This window comes from Puntigrus tetrazona, chromosome 9, assembly GCF_018831695.1.
Source record: "Puntigrus tetrazona isolate hp1 chromosome 9, ASM1883169v1, whole genome shotgun sequence".
NCBI lineage: Eukaryota > Metazoa > Chordata > Actinopteri > Cypriniformes > Cyprinidae > Puntigrus > Puntigrus tetrazona.
The window spans coordinates 1,471,296-1,497,608 of record NC_056707.1 but is presented as its reverse complement, the minus strand read 5'-3'; the positions used below and the strand labels follow the sequence as shown (position 1 = coordinate 1,497,608).

Below are 26,313 nucleotides of genomic sequence, written 5' to 3'. Positions count from 1 at the left end.
AAACGATGTGGGAATAGTATGCATATTATTGTAGTTGCGCCTCCGATGACGCCGGATACAAGAAGTGCGAGTGGTAATGAGGCTAGGGATGTTGAAAGACATTGTATGAGTAGGGTGGAATAGAGACACAACAGTGGAAGAATTTGGAAGAAGAATAGGGAAAGCTCGAATAGAAACGAAAATAAATACTAGGTATACACAAGTGTTTAGCCGGTGTCTGTGCTCGGTGGAGTCGCACAGGTAGAGTCGCTGGTCTTTACACTCGTCGGTCTTCACACGATGAGGTCTGCACGCATGGGGATTGCCGCGACCGCTGCCGCGGTGTGAACACTATTTTTAAAACTATCTGAACAGCGTGACTGAGTAAAGCAGGACACGCCTCCCAATTTGCAACAACAAAAGGTCCGAAACTCGCACGACACTTCACGGCAATAATCACGTGACACGACAATAATCACGTGACACGAGGTAAACAATACAGCGAAATCTAGCAACGAGGCTGCGCTACAATACGACTAGACTACAAACAATACACGTTCCTGCAGACTAATGCCGATCAACTGCTTCTCCTGAAATATTATAGTTAATTAATGATCCAAAATCATTGATTAGGAAATATTATAGTTAATTAATGATCCAAATTTAATCACAACTAGAGGGATCAGCAGTTACATTTAAGTAAATATAACTAAAATCATGATAAAAATTCAGATAAAATTATGTATAAGGTCAGTACTATAATTGGAAAACCTAAAGATTAATAAATGTTCGTGATTTTTAACGAGACGCAAAGAAAAGACAGAACACGCATTGATCTTCAACCAGGGCCTCTGGATTCTATTCTGCAGGAAAAGGGGGACCCTTACAGTTGGTGACACTCCCTAGTGATCTCCTATTGTCTGTCGGTGAAGGACTTTTTAACACGAGCTCCAAGAAGAGGTTTGAGCTTCTTCCCTATTCTTCAGCTGCTGTGGTAAGTCAATTCTTTTTGCCTTTTAGAAATATGAAGGGAAAGTGTACACGCACCCCATATTGACACATTTGTAGAATGAGTCGGAATACTCATCATTAGACCAGAGACTGCAGAAATCTGGTGGGGATTAGACAAAACCACACAAATTCTCAGGGAAAAGATAGCAGTAGAGTAGATGAGGAATGAAGAATCTCAATGCGATTATCAAAGTTGGAAGAACATCATCCAACTTTGATTCTAATACTTAACCGAGGGCTAAACATTGCAAAAAATTTAGTGGTTTCCTTGTACTAGTGTTTATTGGCTTTGCAACATTTGAAAAGCAAACACTTAGTGCAAGGAAAGGATGATTATCATGACAATTAATCTCTCGCTATAAAATATATTTTGGATGTGAAAGTTTTGAAAGTTGGGTAAGACAAAGTAATGAAAAGTGCTGAATTTTAAGGGAACTTGAATCTGGGAAGATTTGCCTTGTAACCAGGGCTAAACCCATTCAAAAGATTTCACTATCTCTCCTGAGGGAGAGATGGAGAAATTAATCAAATTAAATCACAACATTCGGCTTGACAAATCTTTTCAAAGATTAGTCTTAAGAATGAAGTGTATAGTTTAGACCTTTAAATTGTCTTCAGACAAACAGCATCAAAAGGAATCAAAACAACATGTGTTTCTTCCATTTGCATTTGCTCTAGGTTTGCCCAACCCCCAAACTTTCTCACACCTCAATGGATTCTTGAATGAATGCACTTAGTGACATCTCAGCTCTAGACTAAAGAAAATTGTGTCCAATTTCAAATTGTAGTCGCAAAAATCTTCAAATTGAGCAGCAGTTTGACCGACGTTTCCAGTATGGCCTCTGCACACAATGCACGTGTCAAGACTACTGGGACCATAGGGCCAATCCAAGGGTGTATCTTCAAAAAAGATTAGAGAAATGATTATCGGCCATTCTGAAGTTGCAAGAGGCTCACCAGAGACAAGTAAAAGAAAATTTAAGTCATATTATTTTAATGTAATATAATTCATATTATAACAAGCTTATAATATATTATATTGCAATGACCAAGCATGGTCGTAGTCTCAAGGTGACTTTGCATTGATTTAGAAGAGGAGAGAAAGTTGTAGAAGGGTATGAAGAAGGATAAAGAATGTAGAAAGAGGGAATGTGCATGTAGGGAAATCTGGGAGCACTGTTAGGTGGGGAAAGATACTGGTAAGAAAGGAAAATGAAAGGAATTATGAGAAAGAACTTTTTTATCCTGTGTTAGTGCAAAAATCTCCAATGACAAAAATAATGTGTCCAGAATTTACCAACTAAAATGATGCTTTAAGTTTGAGTTGATTGATCTGCCGCCCAGTAACAAGGGAAGGTATGAGTTTGGTCTTGCTTCTTGCAAAGAAAAAAACCACAAACACAGTGGCGCAAGTACTAGCAAACTAAACCATTCTTCTCAGGAAAGGAAGGCAGACATGAAATCTGATCAGAAAGTTCTACTGGACATATTATTAAAGTTGGGTGTAATGTAAAAGTCAGGCAGAAAGTTACAAGTCTTTACGGACTGCAGAGCTGGAAGTGGTCAAATTTATACAAATCTGACCATTAACACTTTGTTGATTTTAGCCTTGTAGTTTCAAAACATGATCATGACCATGATATGTCTTTGTAAACTAAAACAAATTTGCTTCTGATGGTGCGCAATCCTAGATTGCAACCACCAGCAATGACTGCTTGGCCGTGGCCATTAAAGGGAAACCAGGACCCACCAGTCTTCAAGCAATTTGTAGAAAGGCTCAAAATTTTGCAGTTTCTCTCTTGTCTGTTTTTTTAGATTGACTGTTGTCAATCCTGGGGAATAAAATCCACAGGGATGTCTGATCACACCTACACCAATTTACACCAAGGAGATGAGTGTGGAGACACTACAAGGGGTCATTCACACCTCATAACACTGAATGAATTTTCCATGACCCCCCCAGTGTAGCACTGTATCTAAATTACGCAACACAAATTATGGTAGGCTAAACATCACCCATCTCCTACACACACATACACACCTTCATCATTGTAATCGCACAACACCTTTACCTGGTACTAAACATGAAACCTCCAGGGGGGTATTCCAGAAAGCAGGTTATGTGACATACCTGGGTATGTTTAAGGGTAAGTTCGTGGATAACCTCAACTTTCGGTTCCAAATACGGAGGTAACTTTCTGGGTATGTATGTAACCATAGCAACTGACTCTCTGAAGATAACCTGCTCAGGAGACCACGTATTGATGTGTTTGCATACCCTAATGAATATTTGAAAGAGCGTTATCGTTTTTCAAAAGATTCCTTAGTTTATTTAACACCTCATATCGCAAATGTGACAAACCGCAGTTCTGCGCTTAGCACAGAAAACATTCTTAGCACACTTAGGATTTTTGCATCTGGCCATTTTTTGTACCGTGTGGGTGATTCGGAGCATGTGGGAAAGGCAACTGTGTGTAGAGCTGTTCGTTCAGTATGTCTGGCACTTAAACAGTTCTTACACACGTTTGTACAGTTCCCTGGCTGTAAGGAGGTGAATCAAAACCTGTAAATGCAATAAGACTAATCTGAGAAGGGATATCCAAAGGAACAAAAGGACTTCAAAAAGAGAGTAAACACAGTATATAAGGAAAGTGACAAAACACAACAAGGCGCGATTCTGTAGCCAGATTGGCCCGTAGTGTGGTGTGTGTCCTTATATACTACACTATGTACTTTTTAAAGACCAGGTATACTGACCTTTTAAGTTTGTTTTATTTTGTTTTGTGTTATTTTTTTACTGCTGTACTACTGTATTATGTATAAGGTCAGTACTGCAATTGGAAACAAAAGATTAATAAATATTAGTGATTTTTAACGAGACGCAAAGAAAAGACCGAACACGCATTGACCTTCGACCAGGGCCTCTGGATTCCGTTCTGCAGGAAAAGGGGACCCTTACAGGCCATAAACCTCTGCTTGTTATTAAAGACGAATTCCACAGAGTGGCAGGTTTGTCCTTTGTAGTAAAATCTATGACGCATATTTAATCATATTATTTGTATCTATACATGTATTCATTATGCGCACACACACTTAATACTTCCATAACTTTCTGTTTCAGGGTTTCCAAATGTAATTGGGTGCATTGATGGCACTCACATTCCTATTAAAGCTCCATCAATAAATGAGGGAGACCATGTTAATAGGAAATCTGTTCATAGTATCAATGTGCAGGTAACAACTTAACTTTTTTCCCTTCTTAAAAACATTAAAGTCATTACTTTTTCCACTACATAGGTAATATGTGAGGCAACCCAAATAATTACCAATGTCGAGGCAAAATGGCCAGGATCTGTGCATGATGCCAGAATTTTCCGCATTTCAGCAGGGTATGTTTTACTTTATACAAATTTTTTCCTTTTTACTATATTTGTGTTGTACACTTCAATCATTACAGGACAGTACAATGGTTACTTGCTGGGGGACAGAGGATACCCTTGTCTGCCCTATTTAATGACACCCTACCCTGAACCTGAGCCTGGACCACAGACACGGTTTAACCTGGCTCACAGCCGAACACGGGCCAAGGTGGAGATGACTATAGGGATCCTCAAATCTCGGTTTCAGTGTCTGTGTGGGCTCCGGGTTACTCCAGAGAGGGCATGCGACATTTATAGTGCCAATATTGTGAAGCACAACACAAGCCACTATAGAGGAGAGAGCCACCCTCCTTGTATTGAGGACAATGGCCCAGAGGAACACCTACAGATTTTACAGGCCAACAGAGACAGAAGACTTTTGAGAGACAGGATCTGTCAAAATTACTTTTATTAGTTTTTTTGCACTGGTCTGCCAGGCACTTTATTTCTTTATTTCCTGAAAAAAAATTAAAAAAAGTAAAATTCAATAAAATGTTTTTTTCTGTTGCTTTATACATACACACAGATATAGATATATCTATCTATCTATCTATATACACACACTCACAACACTTATCATGCAACAGATTATTCTGACAGAATATTCAGACAAGTTCTCACCTTAAGGCGATGCTCCAGTAATTCAATTTCAAGTGATGCTTTTTTAACGAGGAGCCTTTTCTCTTCCATTTGAAGCTGTATAAGGTTCATCTCCATGTCACTTTTCCTTATTTGTTTTTGAAGATGGACTTTATACAGCTCCTTTGCTGGCAACTAGGAAGGTGGAAAAAATTTAATAAATGAGATTGTTTGGTCAGACAATATAATTAAAATATGGACACCTGGACACAAATTGTTACCCTGCTTAGATTGTGTGCTGAGGTTGAAGGACCCTCATCTGTGGGCAAATCCCTACGTATGTACTTTGAAAGGACAATGACAGTTTGTTACTCTAATGCAAAAAGGGGCAATACATTATAATGGAATGCATAATACCTCTACCAGCATTGTCCACTTCTGTCACAGCAGATGTGGTGTCTTCATCGTCATCTTCATCTTCATCCTACAGGAGAAATATTCAAGTATACATTATCTGGCAAAAAAAACAAAACCTAAAAGCAACTAAAGGTACCTGACAACAAATCACTTACAACTGTGAAAGACTGTGTTCTTTCTGGAGGGTCCAATAATACAATCTGTCCATCAGTATTTATAAGAGCACTCAACCCATAAAATTCTCAATATTATCAAAGAAAATAATACATGAAAAGAGTAACATGCAACTTATATAATGCAAGATCACAGTAGCCTATACATCATATGCAGTTAAATAAAATAAGCCTACATAAAAAATTAATCTTGTTCAAAAAGCCTTTAAGTGACATTTATGAGGACAAAAAATTAAAACAAATCATAAAGGTAAACTTATATTTCACCATTTTTTCATCATCACTTGTGGTGCATGGTGTGTGCGATGAACTGCCCCCTGGAATGCCAGCAACCACTGGTCGCCCTTTATTAAGGGACAGAGCCAGCTCCTCAGATGGTGGTGTTGGTGGGCCCCCGCCAGTTAGACAGGCTTCAGTCTTCTTTCTATTAGCTACATGACAGAATGAATATTCTAAATCCTGTTATAATAATAGTTCAGTAATTGTGTAATCAAATATTACCTTTTTGCAGAATGTTTTTGTGTTTTTGACTTAGCTTAAAGTTCTTGTGGCTCCAGAAGGATTACACCTTATTAAATAAGAAATATACATTATTATTTTAAACTAAAGAAATAAATGGCAGCAAAAGTAAATGCTTATGTTAATACTATGAAGTGATATAACATTTAAAATGGATGTATAAATCATACTTCATTATTTTGAATTATAATAAAACGTGAGCCAATACCAAATTTGTAATTTGTCAAATACACTCACGCATTTACTCTGTCGGTTATTTTTTGACAAGCCAACTCTCTTGCTTTAGGTGATGCAGCTGTATTGCTTCTTTTTAATATTATTGGCTTAATCTCCTCATAAGCATGCATTAAAACCTCCAACTCCACCTCTGTGAAATACGCTGCTTTTTTTTTTCAATTTGAATTTGCATGGTGACTCGTGAAATCGGAGATCCATTGAAAATGTCTTTATATATGCACCGTGCGCACGCATTAACTCTGGGTAACCAGTTGGAGGTTGATTAAACTAACTGAAGAGTATTAACTGAGAAGGTGTTTTGGAATCGGTATGCCTGTTTGGGGTAAATCAATCAAGAGGTTATGATTTATCAAATGGTAAGTTAACCAAGCTTTCTGGAATACCCCCCGGGTCTAAATTATTCAAATTTATCGCATTATACATAACATAATTTCAAACATATAGGGTAAATTAAATATAATTTTTTAATTTCATTTTATAATGTTTGTGCAATCTTGTGGTCTTATGAACTTACTGTATGCGAATCACACAACAGATCACACAACAGTGACCCACAAATTTTTTAATTGAGACCTATTCAGCAATGCAGTTGGTCTCCTAGGACAAAACACTTATGTTCGGTCATTGGCATTGTTACAAACTAGGGGGCCCACTAGTTTGCGGCACATGTCAAATGACTATACAAATTCATTTAAACATGTAAACAATCAAATTTACATTATTATCAAGTGTGACTGGCCTGCACGTCAAATGCACAGGGAAAGATTGATGAAACTGAATTACAGATTTTAAATCTCTTTCTGCTGTTTTTGACCAAGTTAAGTTGCATTAATGCTTTGAAATGAAACAACTGATATAGGCAATTTTATGATGAGAATTGTGAAATTGTGTATTTTTGCATTTAATTATGTGTTTTATTTTAATTTTACATACCACCAGTAAATATACTGGCTATATTGATTTTGTTACTTCCCTTTTATTCACTCAGACTAAGAACCTAAATCCAAATTGTAACATTCAGTGGTATTAAATAATCTAGAAACCACATGAGACCTGTCCATTAAATAAGTTGATTCAGAGAAATGGAGACCCTGTTTACCACTCGCACTTGACAGCTGCTTTGTGAACTTTTGTTTAACCCTTTTCATCCCACATCATCACCCATGTCAGTGTTCTGCTTGACTATTGCTTGATTGCTCAGGAGTTGTTTAGATGCTTTGTGTTCATTGGAGAATCGTCAGTGAAATGATTCCTTCATTTATGGAGACCTGAAAAATTCTGCGGGCCACACCTAGGGGAAGGTGACTAAAAGCTTTGCAGCAGGTCAAATAAATCCTGCTAAACTACTCTCCAGAATAGAAGGATGGTTTCAACTCACGTTTACAACTTCACGCAACGGACCTGGTACATCAAGTAATCCTGCAGGCTGAATACCACCACAGCCAGTGCAGATGGACACACCTGACCAGAGACAGCAGTGGCACAGAACGCCGATATTTAAAAAGACTGTATAAGACTTCTGGCCACCAAACTGGCTTAGCATGCTATTACTTAGGGAACGCATAAAAAATTATTCTTTTTGAGTCTATCGAGGAGATGTCTGCATTAAGGTAAGTATCTACGGGGTAGCCTCTGACTAAGACCTGAACTAGCCCAGATGTGTTGTGAGTCTGTTCTGGCCAAACAAGGTCTCTAAGCGACCCAGACTCCTAACGAACGATAAGTCAAAACTAGGAAATATTATAGTTAATTAATGATCCAAATTTAATCACAACTAGAGGGATCAGCAGTCACATTTAATTAAATATAAATAAAATCACGAAAGATTGGAGTCAGATAAAATTATGTATAAGGTCAGCACTATACTTGGAAAACCTAAAGATTAATAAATGTTCGTGATTTTTAACGAGACGCAAAGAAAAGACAGAACACGCATTGATCTTCGATCAGGGGCTCTGGATTCCATTCTACAGGAAAAGGGGGACCCTTACACTAGAAACCAAGAAACCAAGCAAATTGTGCATTTTGAGCTCTAAAATGACTTTTTGTGTCCAAAACTATAAACACACTTATAAGGCTCATTCTGCTTTGAGAATGCATGAAATGACATTCTTTCACTAAGAAACACAATTTTCAGCTCTTTAAAACATCTTTTGAGTCAATTGGCTTAGTTCTTGGCTTCCAGGAGCAGAAATTATGCTTTAGTCAATCTAAGCAAATTGTGCATTTTGAGCTCTAAAATGACTTTTTGTGTCCAAAACTATAAACACACTTATAAGGCTCATTCTACTTTGAGAATGCATGAAAAAGCATTTTCTCACTGAGAAACGCAATTTGCAGCACTTTAAAGCTTGGTTTGAGTCAGTTTGGTCAGAATGACTAAAAATCATTTCTGTTAGTAGAAGCCAAGAACCAAGCAAATTGTGCATTTTGAGCTCTAAAATGACTTTTTCTTTCCAAAACTATAAATACACTTTATTTATCTATAAATACACTCAATCTCTTTGAGAATGCATGAATTAACATTCTTTCAATAAGAAACGCAATTTGCAGCTCTTTAAAACATCTTTTGAGTCAATTTGCTCAGAATGACTAAAACATAATTTCGGCTCCTAGAAGCAAAAAACTAAGCAAAGTGTGCATTTTCAGCTCTAAAATGACTTTTTGTGTCCAAAGCTATAAACACACTTATAAGGCTCATTCTGCTTTGAGAATGTATGAAACAGCGTTTTCTCAAAGAGTAATGCATTTTTCGTCACTTTAAAGCTTGTTTTGAGTCAGTTTGATCAGAATAACTAAAACATCATTTCTGCTTCTGGAAGCCAAGACCTAAGCAAGTTGTGCATTTTGAGCTCTAAAATGAGTTTTTGTGGCCAAAACTATAAACACACTTATAAGGCTCATTCTACCTTGAGAGTGCATGAAACAGTGTTTTCTCACTGGGAAACACATTTTTTATCACTTTAAAGCTTGTTTTGAGTCAATTTGCTCAGAATGACTAAAAAATTATTTCTGCTTACTAATAAGCAGACTTTTTCTTTCCAAAACTATAAATACACTTTATTTATCTATAAATACACTCAATCTGCTTTGAGAATGCATGAATTAACATTCTTTCAATAAGAAAGGCAATTTGCAGCTCTTTAAAACATCTTTTGAGTCAATTGTTTTGAGTCAATTTGCTCAGAATGGCTAAAACTATTTCTACTACTAAAAGCCAAAAACTAAGCAAATTGTGTATTTTGAGCTCTAAAATGACTTTTTATGGCCAAAACTATAAACACAGTTTTAAGGCTCCTTCTGCCTTGAGAATGCATGAAAAAGCGTTTTCTCGATGAGAAAAGCATTTTTCAGCACTTTAAAGCTTGTTTTGAGTCCATTTGCTCAGAATGACTAAAAACATAATTTCTGCTTATAGACCCCAAAAACTAAAACTAAAAACTAAAAAGCTCTAAAATGACCTTTTATGGCCAAAACTATAAACACACATATAAGGCTCATCCTGCCTTGAGAATGCATGTTTTCTGACTGAAACGCAGTTTGCAGACTTTAAAGCTTTTTTGAGTCTTTGCTCAGAAACTAAAAACAGTTTGCTCCTAGAAATCAAAAACTAAGCGAATTGTTCATTTTGAGCTTTAAAATGACCTTTTATTATAAAGTAAATCCTTGAATGCAGAATGACTGAAAAACATAATTTTCTGCTCCTAGAAGCTCAGAATGACTAAAAAAACTAAGCAAATTGTGTATTTTGAGCTATAAAATCTGGGCAAAAAATGACTTTTTAGTTTGCAGCACTTTAAAGCCAAATTCTAGAAGCCAAAAAAAATTGTGTATTTTGAGCTCTAAAATGACTTTTTGCGTCCAAAACTATAAACACACTCATAAGGCTCTTTCTGTTTTGAGAATGCATTAAATAACGTTCTTTCACTAAGAAACGCAATTTGCAGCTCTTTAAAACATCTTTTGAGTCAATTTTCTCAGATTGATTAAAATATAATTTCTGCTCCTAGAAGCCAAAAAATAAGCAAATTGTGTATTTTGAGCTATGAAATGACTTTTTATGGGCAAAACTGTAAACACCCATATAAGGCTCATTCTGCCTTGAGAATGCATGAAATAGCGCTTTCTCGCTGAGAAACGCAGTTTGCAGCACTTTAAAGCTTGTTTTGAGTAAATTTGCTCAGAATGACTAAAAACATAAATTCTGCTCTTAGAAGCCAAAAACTAAGCAAATTGTGTATTTTGAGCTCTAAAATGACTTTTTATGGCCAAAACTGTAAACACACATATAGGCTCATTCTGCCTTGAGAATGCATGAAATAGCGTTTTCTCGCTGAGAAACGCAGTTTGCAGCACTTTAAAGCTTGTTTTGAGTAAATTTGGTCAGAATGACTAAAAACATAAATTCTGCTCATAGAAGCCCAAAACTAAGCAAATTGTGTATTTATAGCTCTAAAATGACTTTTTATTGCCAAAACTGTAAACACACTTTCATGGCTCATTCTGAGAATGCCTAAAAAAGCGTTTTCTCGCTGAGAAAAACAGTTTGCAGCATTTTAAAGCTGGTTTTGAGTCAATTTGCTCAGAATGACTAAAAACATAGTTTTTGGCTTCTAGGAGCAGAATTTAAGCAAATTGTGTATTTTGAGCTCTAAAATTACCTTTTATGGCCAAAACTATAAACACACTTATGAGGCTCATTTTGCTTTGAGAAAGCATGAATTATCGTTTTCTCGCTGAGAAAAACAGTTTGCAGCATTTTAAAGCTGGTTTTGAAGTCAATTTGCTCAGAATGACTAAAAACATAAATTCTGCTCCTAGAAGCCAAAAACTAAGCAAATTGTGTCTTTTGAGCTCAAAAATGACCTTTTATGGCCAAAACTATAAACACACTTACGAGGCTCATTGTGCTTTGAGAATGCATGAATTAGCGTTTTCTCGCTGAGACACGCAGTTTGCAGCACTTTAAAGCTTCTTTTGAGTCAATTTGCTCAGAATGACGAAAAATAGAGTTTTCTAGCTGAGAAACGTAGTTTGCAGCACTTTAAAGCTTGTTTTGAGTCAGTTTGCTCAGAATGACTAAAAACATAATTTCTCCTCCTAAAAACCAAAAACTAAGCGAATTGTTCATTTTGAGCTTTAAAATGACTTTTTATGGCCAAAATTGTAAACACACTTTTAAGGCTTATTCTGCTTTGAGAATGCATGAAATAGCGTTTTCTCGCTGAGAAACGCATTATTCAGCACTTTAAAGCTTGTTTTGAGTCAATTTGCTTAGAATGACTAAAATTATATTTTCTGCTCACAGAAGCCAAAAACTATTTTTACTTATTTTTATGGCTAAAACTTTAAACACACTTATGAGGCTCATTCTGCTTTGAGAATGCATGAAATATATCTCGCTATGAAACATAGTTTTCAGCACTTTAAAGCTTGTTTTGAGTCAATTTGCTCAGAATGACTAAAAACATAATTTCTGAGCATAGAAGTCAAAAGCTGAGCAAATTGTTCATTTTGAGCACTAAAATAACTTTTTAAGGCCAAAACTGTAAACACACTTTTAAGGCTCATTCTCCTTTGAGAATGCATGAAATAGCGTTTTCTCGCTATAAAATGCAGTTTGCAGCACTTTAAAGCTTGTTTTTACTTATTCTGAGCAAATTGACTAATTTGGAATCCAGAGGCCCTGGTCGAAGGTCATTTCAGTCTTTTCTTCGCGTCTCGTTAAAAATCACTAATATTTATTAATGATTTGTGTTTCCAGTTATAGTACTGACTCCAATCTTTCGTGATTTTAGTTACATTTTTTTAAATGTAACTGCTGATCCTTCTAGTTGTGATTAAATTTGGATCATTAATTAACCAATTAGTTTCCTAGTTTCGACTTATCATTCGTTAGGAGTCTGGGTTGCTTAGAGCCCTTGTTTGGCCAGAACAGACTCACAACACATCTGGGCTAGTCCAGAGGCTACCTACTAAGGTCAGAGGCTACCCCGTTTACCTTAATGCAGCCATTTCCTCAATAGACTCAAAAAGAGTAATTTTTTATTTATCCCTAAGTAATAGCATGCTAAGCCAGTTTGGCGGCCAGAAGTCAAGATCTCAAAAACGTGCCCCCGGCTCCATCCATTGTTGATCTGACTCACCCTAGCACGCCAACAATGCGGAAAACCTCAGAAGTCACTAACCTACTAGAAAAGTTAATTCAGACAATATTATAAGTTAACCAAGATTAATGTTTATTTTGCCAGGCAAGAATAGTTTCCAAATTGGTATAATTCATAGACATTTGCACAACTGATCAGCAATACAAAAATAACACAAAACAAATTAGTCATTCTGATCAAAACAAGCTTTAAAGTGACGAAAAATGCGTTTCTCTTTGAGAAAACACTGTTTCTTGCATTCTAAAAGCAGAATGAGCCATTGAGGTGTGTTTATAATGTTGGGCACAAAAAGTCATTTTACTGACTCAAACCAAGCTTTAAATAGCTGAAAAATGTGTTTCTCCGTAAGATAACATTGTTCATGCATTCTCAAAGCAGAATGAGTCTATAAATGTGTTTATTGTTTTGGACACAAAAAGTCATTTTAGAGCTCAAAATGCACAATTTGCTTGGTCCTTGGCTTCTAGGGGCAGAAAGTATGTTTTAGTCATTCTGAGCATGTTGATTAAAAAACAAGGTTTAAAATTCTACAAATTGCGTTTCTCAGTGAGAAAATGCTGTTTCATGCATTCTCAAAGCAGAATGAGCCTTTTAGGTGTGTTTACAATGTTGAACACAAAAAGTCATTTTAGAGCTCAAAATTTTGCCTAGTTTGCACAATTTGCTTTTAGTAGCAGAAATAATATTTTAGTCATTCTGAGCAAATTGACTCAAAACAAGCTTTAAAGTGATAAAAAATGTGTTTCCCAGTGAGAAAACACTGTTTCATGCAATCTCAAAGCAGAAGTGTGTTTAGTTTTGGCCACAAAAAGTCATTTTAGAGCTCAAAATGCACAATTTGCTTGGTTTCTTGGTTTCTAGTGTAAGGGTCCCCCTTTTCCTGCAGAATGGAATCCAGAGGCCCTGGTCGAAGGACAATGCGTGTTCTGTCTTTTCTTTGCATCTCGTTAAAAATCACGAACATTTGTTAATGTCCAGGTCAGAGGCAATTTGCTGATCGCTTACCTTAATGCAGCCATTTCCTCAATAGACTCAAAAAGAGTAATTTCAGTTATTTCAAATAGCTGAAAAGTTATTTTGCAGAAAAGTTATTTCAGACAATATTATAAGTTAACCAAGATTAATGTTTATTTAGCCAGACAAGAATAGTTTCCAAATGGGTATAATTCATAGACATTTGCACAACTGATCAGCAATAAAAAAATAACACAAAACAAAATAGTCATTCTGATCAAAACAAGCTTTAAAGTGACGAAAAATGCGTTTCTCTTTGAGAAAACGCTGTTTCTTGAATTCTAAAAGCAGAATGAGCAGAATGAGGTGTGTTTATAATGTTGGGCACAAAAAATCATTTTAGAGTTCAAAATGCACAATTTGCTTATTTCTTGGCTTCTAGGAGCAGAAATTATATTTTAGTCAATCTGAGAAAATTGACTCAAAAGATGTTTTAAAGAGCTGCAAATTGCGTTTCTTAGTGAAAGAACGTTATTTAATGCATTCTCAAAACAGAAAGAGTATGAGTGTGTTTATAGTTTTGGACGCAAAAAGTCATTTTAGAGCTCAAAATACACAATTTGCTTAGTTTTTGGCTTCTAGGAGCAGAATTTATGTTTTTAGTCATTCTGAGAAAATTTACTCAAAAGAAGCTTTAAAGTGCTGCAAACTGCGTGTCTCAGCGAGAAAACGCTAATTCATGCTTTCTCAAAGCAAAATGAGCCTTATATGGGTGTTTACAGTTTTGGCCATAAAAAGTCATTTTAGAGCTCAAAATACACAATTTGCTTAGTTTTTGGCTTCTATGAGCAGAATTTTTGTTTTTAGTCATTCTGAGCAAATTTACTTAAAACAAGCTTTAAAGTGCTGCAAACTGCGTTTCTCAGCAAGAAAACGCTATTTCATGCTTACTCAAGGCAGAATGAGAAATAAAAGTGTGTTTACAGTTTTGGCAATAAAAAGTCATTTTAGAGCTCAAAATACACAATTTGCTTAGTTTTTGGCTTCTAGGAGCAGAATTTATGTTTTTAGTCATTCTGACCAAATTTACTGAAAACAAGCTTTAAAGTGCTGCAAACTGCGTTTCTCAGTCAGAAAACGCTATTTCATACATTCTCAAGGCAGAATGAACCTTATATGTCTGTTTACTGTTTTGCCCATAAAAAGTCATTTTAGAGCTCAAAATACACAATTTACTTAGTTTTTGGCTTCTACGATCAGAATTTATGTTTTTAGTCATTCTGACCAAATTTACTCAAAACAAGCTTTAAAGTGCTGCAAACTGCGTTTCTCAGTCAGAAAACGCTATTTCATGCATTCTCAAGGCAGAATGAGCCTTATATGGGTGTTTACAGTTTTACCCATAAAAAGTCATTTTATAGCTCAAAATACACAATTTGCTTATTTTTTGGCTTCTATACGAGCAGAATTTATGTTTTTAGTCATTCTGACCAAATTTACTCAAAACAAGCTTTAAAATGCTGCAAACTGCGCTTCTCAGCGAGAAAACGCTATTTCATGCATTCTCAAGGCAGAATGAGCCGTATATGTGTGTTAACAGTTTTGGCAATAAAAAGTCATTTTAGAGCTCAAAATACACAATTTGCTTAGTTTTTGGCTTCTAGGAGCAGAATTTATGTTTTTAGTCATTCTGAGCAAATTTACTGAAAACAAGCTTTGAAATGCTGCAAACTGCGTTTCTTAGTCAGAAAACGCTATTTCATGCATTCTCAAGGCAGGATGAACCTTATATGTGTGTTTACTGTTTTGCCCATAAAAAGTCATTTTAGAGCTCAAAATACACAATTTATTTAGTTTTTGGCTTCTACGAGCAGATTTTATGTTTTTAGTCATTCTGAGCAAATTTACTCAAAACAAGCTTTAAACTGCTGCAAACTGCGTTTCTCAGTCAGAAAACGCTATTTCATGAATTCCCAAGGCAGAATGAACGTTATATGTGTGTTTACAGTTTTGGCAATAAAAAGTCATTTTAGAGCTCAAAATACACAATTTGCTTAGTTTTTGGCTTCTAGGAGCAGAATTTATGTTTTTAGTCATTCTGAGCAAATTTACTCAAAACAAGCTTTAAAGTGCTGCAAACTGCGTTTCTCAGTCAGAAAACGCTATTTCATACATTCTCAAGGCAGAATGAGCCTTATATGTGTGTTTACAGTTTTGGCAATAAAAACTCATTTTAGAGCTCAAAATACACAATTTGCTTAGTTTTTGGCTTCTAGGAGCAGAATTTATGTTTTTAGTCATTCTGAGCAAATTTTCTCAAAACAAGCTTTAAAGTGCTGCAAACTGCGTTTCTCAGTCAGAAAACGCTATTTCATACATTCTCAAGGCAGAATGAGCCTTATATGTGTGTTTACAGTTTTGGCAATAAAAACTCATTTTAGAGCTCAAAATACACAATTTGCTTAGTTTTTGGCTTCTACGAGCAGAATTTATGTTTTTAGTCATTCTGAGCAAATTTACTCAAAACAAGCTTTAAAGTGCAACAAACTGCGTTTCTCAGCGAGAAAACGATATTTCATGCTTTCCCAAGGCAGAATGAACCTTATATGTGTGTTTACAGTTTTGGCCATAACAAAGTCATTTTGAGCTCAAAATACACATTTTGCTTAATTTTTGGCTTCTACGAGCAGAATTTATGTTTTTAGTCATTCTGAGCAAATTTACTCAAAACTCAATTTGAGCTCAAAATATATAATTTGCTTTTTTTTTGGCTTGTAGGAGCAGAATTTATGTTTTTAGTCATTCTGAGCAAATTTACTGAAAACAAGCTTTGAAATGCTGCAAACTGCGTTTCTTAGTCAGAAAACGCTATTTCATGCTTTCTCAACGCAGAATGAGAAATAAAAGTGTGTTTACAGTTTTGGCAATAAAAAGTCATTTTAGAGCTCAAAATACACAATTTGCTTAGTTTTTGGCTTCTAGGAGCAGAATTTATTTTTTTATTCATTCTGAGCAAATTTACTCAAAACAAGCTTTAAAGTGCTGCAAACTGCGTTTCTTAGTCAGAAAACGCTATTTCAAGCATTCTCAAGGCAGGATGAACCTTATATGTGTGTTTACAGTTTTGGCAATAAAAACTCATTTTAGAGCTCAAAATACACAATTTGCTTAGTTTTTGGCTTCTAGTTGCAGAATTTATGTTTTTAGTCATTCTGACCAAATTTACTGAAAACAAGCTTTAAAGTGCTGCAAACTGCGTTTCTCAGTCAGAAAACGCTATTTCATACATTCCCAAGGCAGAATGAACCTTATATGTCTGTTTACTGTTTTGCCCATAAAAAGTCATTTTAGAGCTCAAAATACACAATTTGCTTAGTTTTTAGCTTCTAGGAGCAGAATTTATGTTTTTAGTCATTCTGAGCAAATTTACTGAAAACAAGCTTTAAAGTGCTGCAAACTGCATTTCTCAGCGAGAAAACGCTATTTCATGCATTCTCAAGGCAGAATGAGCCTTATATGTGTGTTTACAGTTTTGGCCATAAAAACTCATTTTAGAGCTCAAAATACACAATTTGCTTAGTTTTTGGCTTCTAGGAGCAGAATTTTTGTTTTTAGTCATTCTGACCAAATTTACTGAAAACAAGCTTTAAAGTGCTGCAAACTGCGTTTCTCAGCGAGAAAACGCTATTTCATGCATTCTCAAGGCAGAATGAGCGTTATATGTGTGTTTACAGTTTTGGCCATAAAAACTCATTTTAGAGCTCAAAATACACAATTTGCTTAGTTTTTGTATTCTAGGAGCAGAATTTTTGTTTTTAGTCATTCTGACCAAATTTACTGAAAACAAGCTTTAAAGTGCTGCAAACTGCGTTTCTCAGGAGCAGAAAACGCTTATTTCATGCATTCCTAAGGCAGAATGAACCTTATATGTCTGTTTACTGTTTTGGCCACAAAAAATCATTTAAGAGCTCAAAATACACAATTTATTTAGTTTTTGGCTTCTACAAGCAGAATTTATGTTTTTAGTCATTCTGAGCAAATTTACTGAAAACAAGCTTTAAAGTGCTGCAAACTGCGTTTCTCAGTAGAAAACGCTATTTCATGTATTCTCAAGGCAGAATGAGCCTTATATGTGTGTTTACAGTTTTGGCAATAAAAACTCATTTTAGAGCTCAAAATACACAATTTGCTTAGTTTTTTGGCTTCTAGGAGCAGAATTTATGTTTTTAGTCATTCTGAGCAAATTTACTCAAAACAAGCTTTAAAGTGCTGCAAACTGCGTTTCTCAGCGAGAGAAAACGCTATTTCATGCATTCTCAAGGCAGAATGAGCCTTATATGTGTTTTTACAGTTTTGGCCATAAAAAGTCGTTTTAGAGCTCAAAATACACAATTTGCTTAGTTTTTGGCTTCTAGGAGCAGAATTTATGTTTTTAGTCATTCTGACCAAATTTACTGAAAACAAGCTTTAAAGTGCTGCAAACTGCGTTTCTCAGTCAGAAAACGCTATTTCATACATTCCCAAGGCAGAATGAACCTTATATGTCCGTTTTACTGTTTTGCCCATAAAAAGTCATTTTAGAGCTCAAAATACACAATTTGCGTAGTTTTTGGCTTCTACGAGCAGAATTTATGTTTTTAGTCATTCTGAGCAAATTTACTCAAAACAAGCTTTAAAGTGCTGCAAACTGCGTTTCTCAGCGAGAAAACGCTATTTCATGCATTCTCAAGGCAGAATGAGCCTTATATGAGTGTTTACAGTTTTGGCAATAAAAACTCATTTTAGAGCTCAAAATACACAATTTGCTTAGTTTTTGGCTTCTAGTTGCAGAATTTATGTTTTTAGTCATTCTGAGCAAATTTACTCAAAACAAGCTTTAAAGTGCTGCAAACTGCGTTTCTCAGCGAGAAAACGCTATTTCATGCATTCTCAAGGCAGAATAAGCCTTATATGTGTTTTTACAGTTTTGGCCATAAAAAGTTATTTTAGAGCTCAAAATACACAATTTGCTTAGTTTTTGGCTTCTAGGAGCAGAATTTATGTTTTTCCTCATTCTGAGCAAATTTACTCAAAACAAGCTTTAAAGTGCTGCAAACTGCGTTTTTTTTAGCGAGAAAACGCTATTTCATGCATTCTCAAGGCAGAATGAGCCTTATATGTGTGTTTACAGTTTTGGCAATAAAAACTCATTTTAGAGCTCAAAATACACAATTTGCTTAGTTTTTGGCTTCTAGGAGCAGAATTTATGTTTTTAGTCATTCTGAGCAATTTTACTCAAAACAAGCTTTAAAGTGCTGCAAACTGCGTTTTTCAGTCAGAAAACGCTATTTATTACATTCTCAAGGCAGAATGAACCTTATATGTCTGTTTACTGTTTTGTCCATAAAAAGTCATTTTAGAGCTCAAAATACACAATTTGCTTAGTTTTTGGCTTCTAGGAGCAGAATTTATGTTTTTACTCATTCTGAGCAAATTTACTCAAAACAAGCTTTAAAGTGCTGCAAACTGCGTTTCTCAGCGAGAAAACGCTATTTCATGCATTCTCAAGCCAGAATGAGCCTTATATGTGTTTTTACAGTTTTGGCCATAAAAAGTTTTTTTAGAGCTCAAAATACACAATTTGCTTAGTTTTTGGCTTCTAGGAGCAGAATTTATGTTTTTAGTCATTCTGAGCAAATTTACTCAAAACAAGCTTTAAAGTGCTGCAAACTGCGTTTCTCAGCGAGAAAACGCTATTTCATGCATTCCTAAGGCAGAATGAACCTTATATGTCTGTTTACTGTTTTGGCCACAAAAAATCATTTAAGAGCTCAAAATACACAATTTGCTTAGTTTTTGGCTTCTAGGAGCAGAATTTATGTTTTTAGTCATTCTGACCAAATTTACTGAAAACAAGCTTTAAAGTGCTGCAAACTGCGTTTCTCAGCGAGAAAACGCTATTTCATGCATTCTCAAGGCAGAATGAGCCTTATATGTGTGTTTACAGTTTTGGCCATAAAAACTCATTTTAGAGCTCAAAATACACAATTTGCTTAGTTTTTGGCTTCTAGGAGCAGAATTTTTGTTTTTAGTCATTCTGACCAAATTTACTGAAAACAAGCTTTAAAGTGCTGCAAACTGCGTTTCTCAGTCAGAAAACGCTATTTCATACATTCCCAAGGCAGAATGAACCTTATATGTCCGTTTTACTGTTTTGCCCATAAAAAGTCATTTTAGAGCTCAAAATACACAATTTGCGTAGTTTTTGGCTTCTACGAGCAGAATTTATGTTTTTAGTCATTCTGAGCAAATTTACTGAAAACAAGCTTTAAAGTGCTGCAAACTGCGTTTCTCAGCGAGAAAATGCTATTTCATGTATTCTCAAGGCAGAATGAGCCTTATATGTGTTTTTACAGTTTTGGCCATAAAAAGTTATTTTAGAGCTCAAAATACACAATTTGCTTAGTTTTTGGCTTCTACGAGCAGAATTTATGTTTTTAGTCATTCTGAGCAAATTTACTCAAAACAAGCTTTAAAGTGCTGCAAACTGCGTTTCTCAGTCAGAAAACGCTATTTCATACATTCCCAAGGCAGAATGAACCTTATATGTCTGTTTACTTTTTTGCCCATAAAAAGTCGTTTTAGAGCTTAAAATACACAATTTGCTTAGTTTTTGGCTTCTAGGAGCAGAATTTATGTTTTTAGTCATTCTGAGCAAATTTACTCAAAACAAGCTTTAAAGTGCTGCAAACTGCGTTTTTCAGTCAGAAAGCGCTATTTCATACATTCTCAAGGCAGAATGAACCTTATATGTCTGTTTACTGTTTTGCCCATTAAAAGTAATTTTAGAGCTCAAAATACACAATTTGCTTAGTTTTTGGCTTCTAGGAGCAGAATTTATGTTTTTACTCATTCTGAGCAAATTTACTCAAAACAAGCTTTAAAGTGCTGCAAACTGCAATTCTCAGCGAGAAAACGCTATTTCATGCATTCCCAAGGCAGAATGAACCTTATATGTGTGTTTGCAGTTTTGGCAATAAAAAGTCATTTTAGAGCTCAAAATACACAATTTGCTTAGTTTTTGGCTTCTACGAACAGAATTTATGTTTTTAGTCATTCTGACCAAATTTACTCAAAACAAGCTTTAAAGTGCTGCAAACTGCGTTTCTCAGCGAGAAAACGCTATTTCATGCATTCCTAAGGCAGAATGAACCTTATATGTCTGTTTACTGTTTTGGCCACAAAAAATCATTTAAGAGCTCAAAATACACAATTTGCTTAGTTTTTGGCTTCTAGTTGCAGAATTTATGTTTTTAGTCATTCTGAGCAAATTGACTCAAAACAAGCTTTAAAGTGCTGCAAACTGCGTTTCTCAGTCAGAAAACGCTATTTCATACATTCCCAAGGCAGAATGAACCTTATATGTCTGTTTACTTTTTTGCCCATAAAAAGTCATTTTAGAGCTCAAAATACACAATTTGCTTAGTTTTTGGCTTCTAGGAGCAGAATTTATGTTTTTTGTCATTCTGACCAAATTTACTGAAAACAAGCTTTAAAGTGTTGCAAACTGCGTTTCTCAGCGAGAAAACGCTATTTCATGCATTCTCAAGGCAGAATGAGACTTATATGTGTGTTTACAGTTTTGGCAATAAAAACTCATTTTAGAGCTCAAAATACACAACTTGCTTAGTTTTTGGCTTCTAGGAGCAGAATTTATGTTTTTAGTCATTCTGAGCAAATTTACTCAAAACAAGCTTTAAAGTGCTGCAAACTGCGTTTCTCAGCGAGAAAACGCTATTTCATACATTCTCAAGGCAAAATGAGCCTTATATGTGTGTTTACAGTTTTGGCCATAAAAAGTTATTTTAGAGCTCAAAATACACAACTTGCTTAGTTTTTGGCTTCTAGGAGCAGAATTCATGTTTTTAGTCATTCTGAGCAAATTTACTCAAAACAAGCTTTAAAGTGCTGCAAACTGCGTTTCTCAGTCAGAAAACGCTATTTCATACATTCCCAAGGCAGAATGAACCTTATATGTCTGTTTACTGTTTTGCCCATAAAAAGTTATTTTAGAGCTCAAAATACACAATTTGCTTAGTTTTTGGCTTCTAGGAGCAGAATTTATGTTTTAGTCATTCTGAGCAAATTTACTGAAAACAAGCTTTAAAGTGCTGCAAACTGCGTTTCTCAGCGAGAAAACGCTATTTCATGCATTCTCAAGGCAGAATGAACCTTATATGTCTGTTTACTGTTTTGCCCATAAAAAGTCATTTTAGAGCTCAAAATACACAATTTGCTTAGTTTTTGGCTTCTAGGAGCAGAATTTATGTTTTTCCTCATTCTGAGCAAATTTACTCAAAACAAGCTTTAAAGTGCTGCAAACTGCGTTTTTTTAGCGAGAAAACGCTATTTCATGCATTCTTAAGGCAGAATGAGCCTTATATGTGTGTTTACAGTTTTGGCAATAAAAACTCATTTTAGAGCTCAAAATACACAACTTGCTTAGTTTTTGGCTTCTAGGAGCAGAATTTATGTTTTTAGTCATTCTGAGCAAATTTACTCAAAACAAGCTTTAAAGTGCTGCAAACTGCGTTTCTCAGCGAGAAAACGCTATTTCATGTATTCTCAAGGCAAAATGAGCCTTATATGTGTGTTTACAGTTTTGGCCATAAAAAGTTATTTTAGAGCTCAAAATACACAATTTGCTTAGTTTTTGGCTTCTAGGAGCAGAATTTATGTTTTTTGTCATTCTGACCAAATTTACTGAAAACAAGCTTTAAAGTGCTGCAAACTGCGTTTCTCAGCGAGAAAACGCTATTTCATGTATTCTCAAGGCAGAATGAGCCTTATATGTGTGTTTACAGTTTTGGCAATAAAAACTCATTTTAGAGCTCAAAATACACAATTTGCTTAGTTTTTGGCTTCTAGGAGCAGAATTTATGTTTTTAGTCATTCTGAGCAAATTTACTCAAAACAAGCTTTAAAGTGCTGCAAACTGCGTTTCTCAGCGAGAAAACGCTATTTCATGCATTCTCAAGGCAGAATGAGCCTTATATGTGTGTTTACAGTTTTGGCCATAAAAACTCATTTTAGAGCTCAAAATACACAATTTGCTTAGTTTTTGGCTTCTAGGAGCAGAATTTTTGTTTTTAGTCATTCTGACCAAATTTACTGAAAACAAGCTTTAAAGTGCTGCAAACTGCGTTTCTCAGTCAGAAAACGCTATTTCATACATTCCCAAGGCAGAATGAACCTTATATGTCCGTTTTACTGTTTTGCCCATAAAAAGTCATTTTAGAGCTAAAAATACACAATTTGCTTAGTTTTTGGCTTCTACGAGCAGAATTTATGTTTTTAGTCATTCTGAGCAAATTTACTGAAAACAAGCTTTAAAGTGTTGCAAACTGCGTTTCTCAGCGAGAAAACTCTATTTCATGTATTCTCAAGGCAGAATGAGCCTTATATGTGTGTTTACAGTTTTGGCAATAAAAACTCATTTTAGAGCTCAAAATACACAATTTGCTTAGTTTTTGGCTTCTAGTTGCAGAATTTATGTTTTTAGTCATTCTGAGCAAATTTACTCAAAACAAACTATAAAGTGCTGCAAACTGCGTTTCTCAGTCAGAAAACGCTATTTCATACATTCCCAAGGCAGAATGAGCCTTATATGTGTTTTTACAGTTTTGGCCATAAAAAGTTATTTTAGAGCTCAAAATACACAATTTGCTTAGTTTTTGGCTTCTAGGAGCAGAATTTATGTTTTTTGTCATTCTGACCAAATTTACTGAAAACAAGCTTTAAAGTGTTGCAAACTGCGTTTCTCAGCGAGAAAACGCTATTTCATGCATTCTCAAGGCAGAATGAGCCTTATATGTGTGTTTACAGTTTTGGCAATAAAAACTCATTTTAGAGCTCAAAATACACAACTTGCTTAGTTTTTGGCTTCTAGGAGCAGAATTTATGTTTTTAGTCATTCTGACCAAATTTACTCAAAACAAACTTTAAAGTGCTGCAAACTGCGTTTCAGAGAAAACGCTATTTCATGCATTCTCAAGGCAGAATGAACCTTATATGTCTGTTTACTGTTTTGCCCATAAAAAGTCATTTTAGACCTCAAAATACACAATTTGCTTAGTTTTTGGCTTCTAGGAGCAGAATTTATGTTTTTCCTCATTCTGAGCAAATTTACTCAAAACAAGCTTTAAAGTGCTGCAAACTGCGTTTCTCAGCGAGAAAACGCTATTTCATGCATTCTCAAGGCAGAATCAGCCTTATATGTGTGTTTACAGTTTTGGCAATAAAAACTCATTTTAGAGCTCAAAATACTCAATTTGCTTAGTTTTTGGCTTCTAGGAGCAGAATTTTTGTTTTTAGTCATTCTGACCAAATTTGCTGATAACAAGCTTTAAAGTGCTGCAAACTGCGTTTCTCAGCGAGAAAACGCTATTTCATGCATTCTCAAGGCAGAATGAGCCTTATATGTGTTTTTACAGTTTTGGCCATAAAAAGTTATTTTAGAGCTCAAAATACACAATTTGCTTAGTTTTTGGCTTCTAGGAGCAGAATTTATGTTTTTAGTCATTCTAACCAAATTTACTCAAAACAAGCTTTAAAGTGCTGCAAACTGAGTTTCTCAGCGAGAAAACGCTATTTCATGCATTCTCAAGGCAGAATCAACCTTATATGTGTGTTTACAGTTTTGGCAATAAAAACTCATTTTAGAGCTCAAAATACACAATTTGCTTAGTTTTTGACTTCTAGGAGCAGAATTTTTGTTTTTAGTCATTCTGACCAAATTTACTCAAAACAAGCTTTAAAGTGCTGCAAACTGCGTTTCTCAGCGAGAAAACGCTATTTCATGCATTCTCAAGGCAGAATGAGCCTTATATGTGTGTTTACAGTTTTGGCAATAAAAACTCATTTTAAAGCTCAAAATACACAACTTGCTTAGTTTTTGGCTTCTAGGAGCAGAATTTATGTTTTTCCTCATTCTGAGCAAATTTACTCAAAACAAGCTTTAAAGTGCTGCAAACTGCGTTTCTCAGCGAGAAAACGCTATTTTATGCATTCTCAAGGCAGAATCAGCCTTATATGTGTGTTTACAGTTTTGGCAATAAAAACTCATTTTAGAGCTCAAAATACACAACTTGCTTAGTTTTTGGCTTCTAGGAGCAGAATTTATGTTTTTAGTCATTCTGAGCAAATTTACTCAAAACAAGCTTTAAAGTGCTGCAAACTGCGTTTCTCAGCGAGAAAACGCTATTTCATACATTCTCAAGGCAAAATGAGCCTTATATGTGTGTTTACAGTTTTGGCCATAAAAAGTTATTTTAGAGCTCAAAATACACAATTTGCTTAGTTTTTGGCTTCTATGAGCAGAATTTATGTTTTTAGTCATTCTGACCAAATTTACTCAAAACAAACTTTAAAGTGCTGCAAACTGCGTTTCTCAGCGAGAAAACGCTATTTCATGCATTCTCAAGGCAGAATCAGCCTTATATGTGTGTTTACAGTTTTGGCAAAAAAAACTCATTTTAGAGCTCAAAATACACAATTTGCTTAGTTTTTGACTTCTAGGAGCAGAATTTATGTTTTTAGTCATTCTGAGCAAACTTACTCAAAACAAGCTTTAAAGTGCTGCAAACTGCGTTTCTCAGCGAGAAAACGCTATTTCATGCATTCTCAAGGCAGAATCAGCCTTATATGTGTGTTTACAGTTTTGGCAATAAAAACTCATTTTAGAGCTCAAAATACACAATTTGCTTAGTTTTTGACTTCTAGGAGCAGAATTTATGTTTTTAGTCATTCTGAGCAAATTTACTCAAAACAAGCTTTAAAGTGCTGCAAACTGCGTTTCTCAGTCAGAAAACGCTATTTCATACATTCCCAAGGCAGAATGAACCTTATATGTCCGTTTTACTGTTTTGCCCATAAAAAGTCATTTTAGAGCTCAAAATACACAATTTGCTTAGTTTTTCGCTTTTAGGAGCAGAAATTATGTTTTTAGTCATTCTGAGCAAATTTACTCAAAACAAGCTTTAAAGTGCTGCAAACTGCGTTTCTCAGTCAGAAAACGCTATTTCATGCATTCTCAAGTAAGAATGAGCCTTTTATGTATGTTTACAGTTTTGCCCATAAAAAGTCATTTTAGAGCTCAAAATACACAATTTGCTTAGTTTTTGGCTTCTAGGAGCAGAATTGATGTTTTTAGTCATTCTGAGCAAATTTACTCAAAACAAGCTTTAAAGTGCTGCAAACTGCGTTTCTCAGTCAGAAAACACTATTGCATGCATTCTCAGGGCAGAATGAGCCTTTTATGTGTTTTTACAGTTTTGCCCATAAAAGTCATTTTAGAGCTCAAAATACACAATTTGCTTAGTTTTTCGCTTTCTAAGAGCAGAATTTAGGTTTTTAGTCATTTGAGCAAATTTACTCAAAACAAGCTTTAAAGTGCTGCAAACTGCGTTTCTCAGTCAGAAAACGCGCTATTTCATGCATTCTCAAGTCAGAATGAGCCTTTTATGTGTGTTTACAGTTTTGCCCATAAAAAGTCATTTTAGAGCTCAAAATACACAATTTGCTTAGTTTTTCGCTTCTAGGAGCAGAAATTATGTTTTTAGTCATTCTGAGCAAATTTACTCAAAACAAGCTTTAAAGTGCTGTAAACTGCGTTTCTCAGTCAGAAAACGCTATTTCATGCATTCTCAAGTCAGAATGAGCCTTTTATGTGTGTTTACAGTTTTGCCCATAAAAAGTCATTTTAGAGCTCAAAGTACACAATTTGCTTAATTTTTGGCTTCTAGGAGCAGAATTGATGTTTTTAGTCATTCTGAGCAAATTTACTCAAAACAAGCTTTAAAGTGCTGCAAACTGCGTTTC

At 35.1% G+C, this 26,313-nt stretch overlaps 1 pseudogene; it reads left to right on the top strand.

The window, feature by feature from the left end:
• LOC122351661 overlaps nucleotides 1–26,313 on the top strand; it is a 326,230-nt pseudogene that overhangs the window by 162,307 nt on the left and 137,610 nt on the right.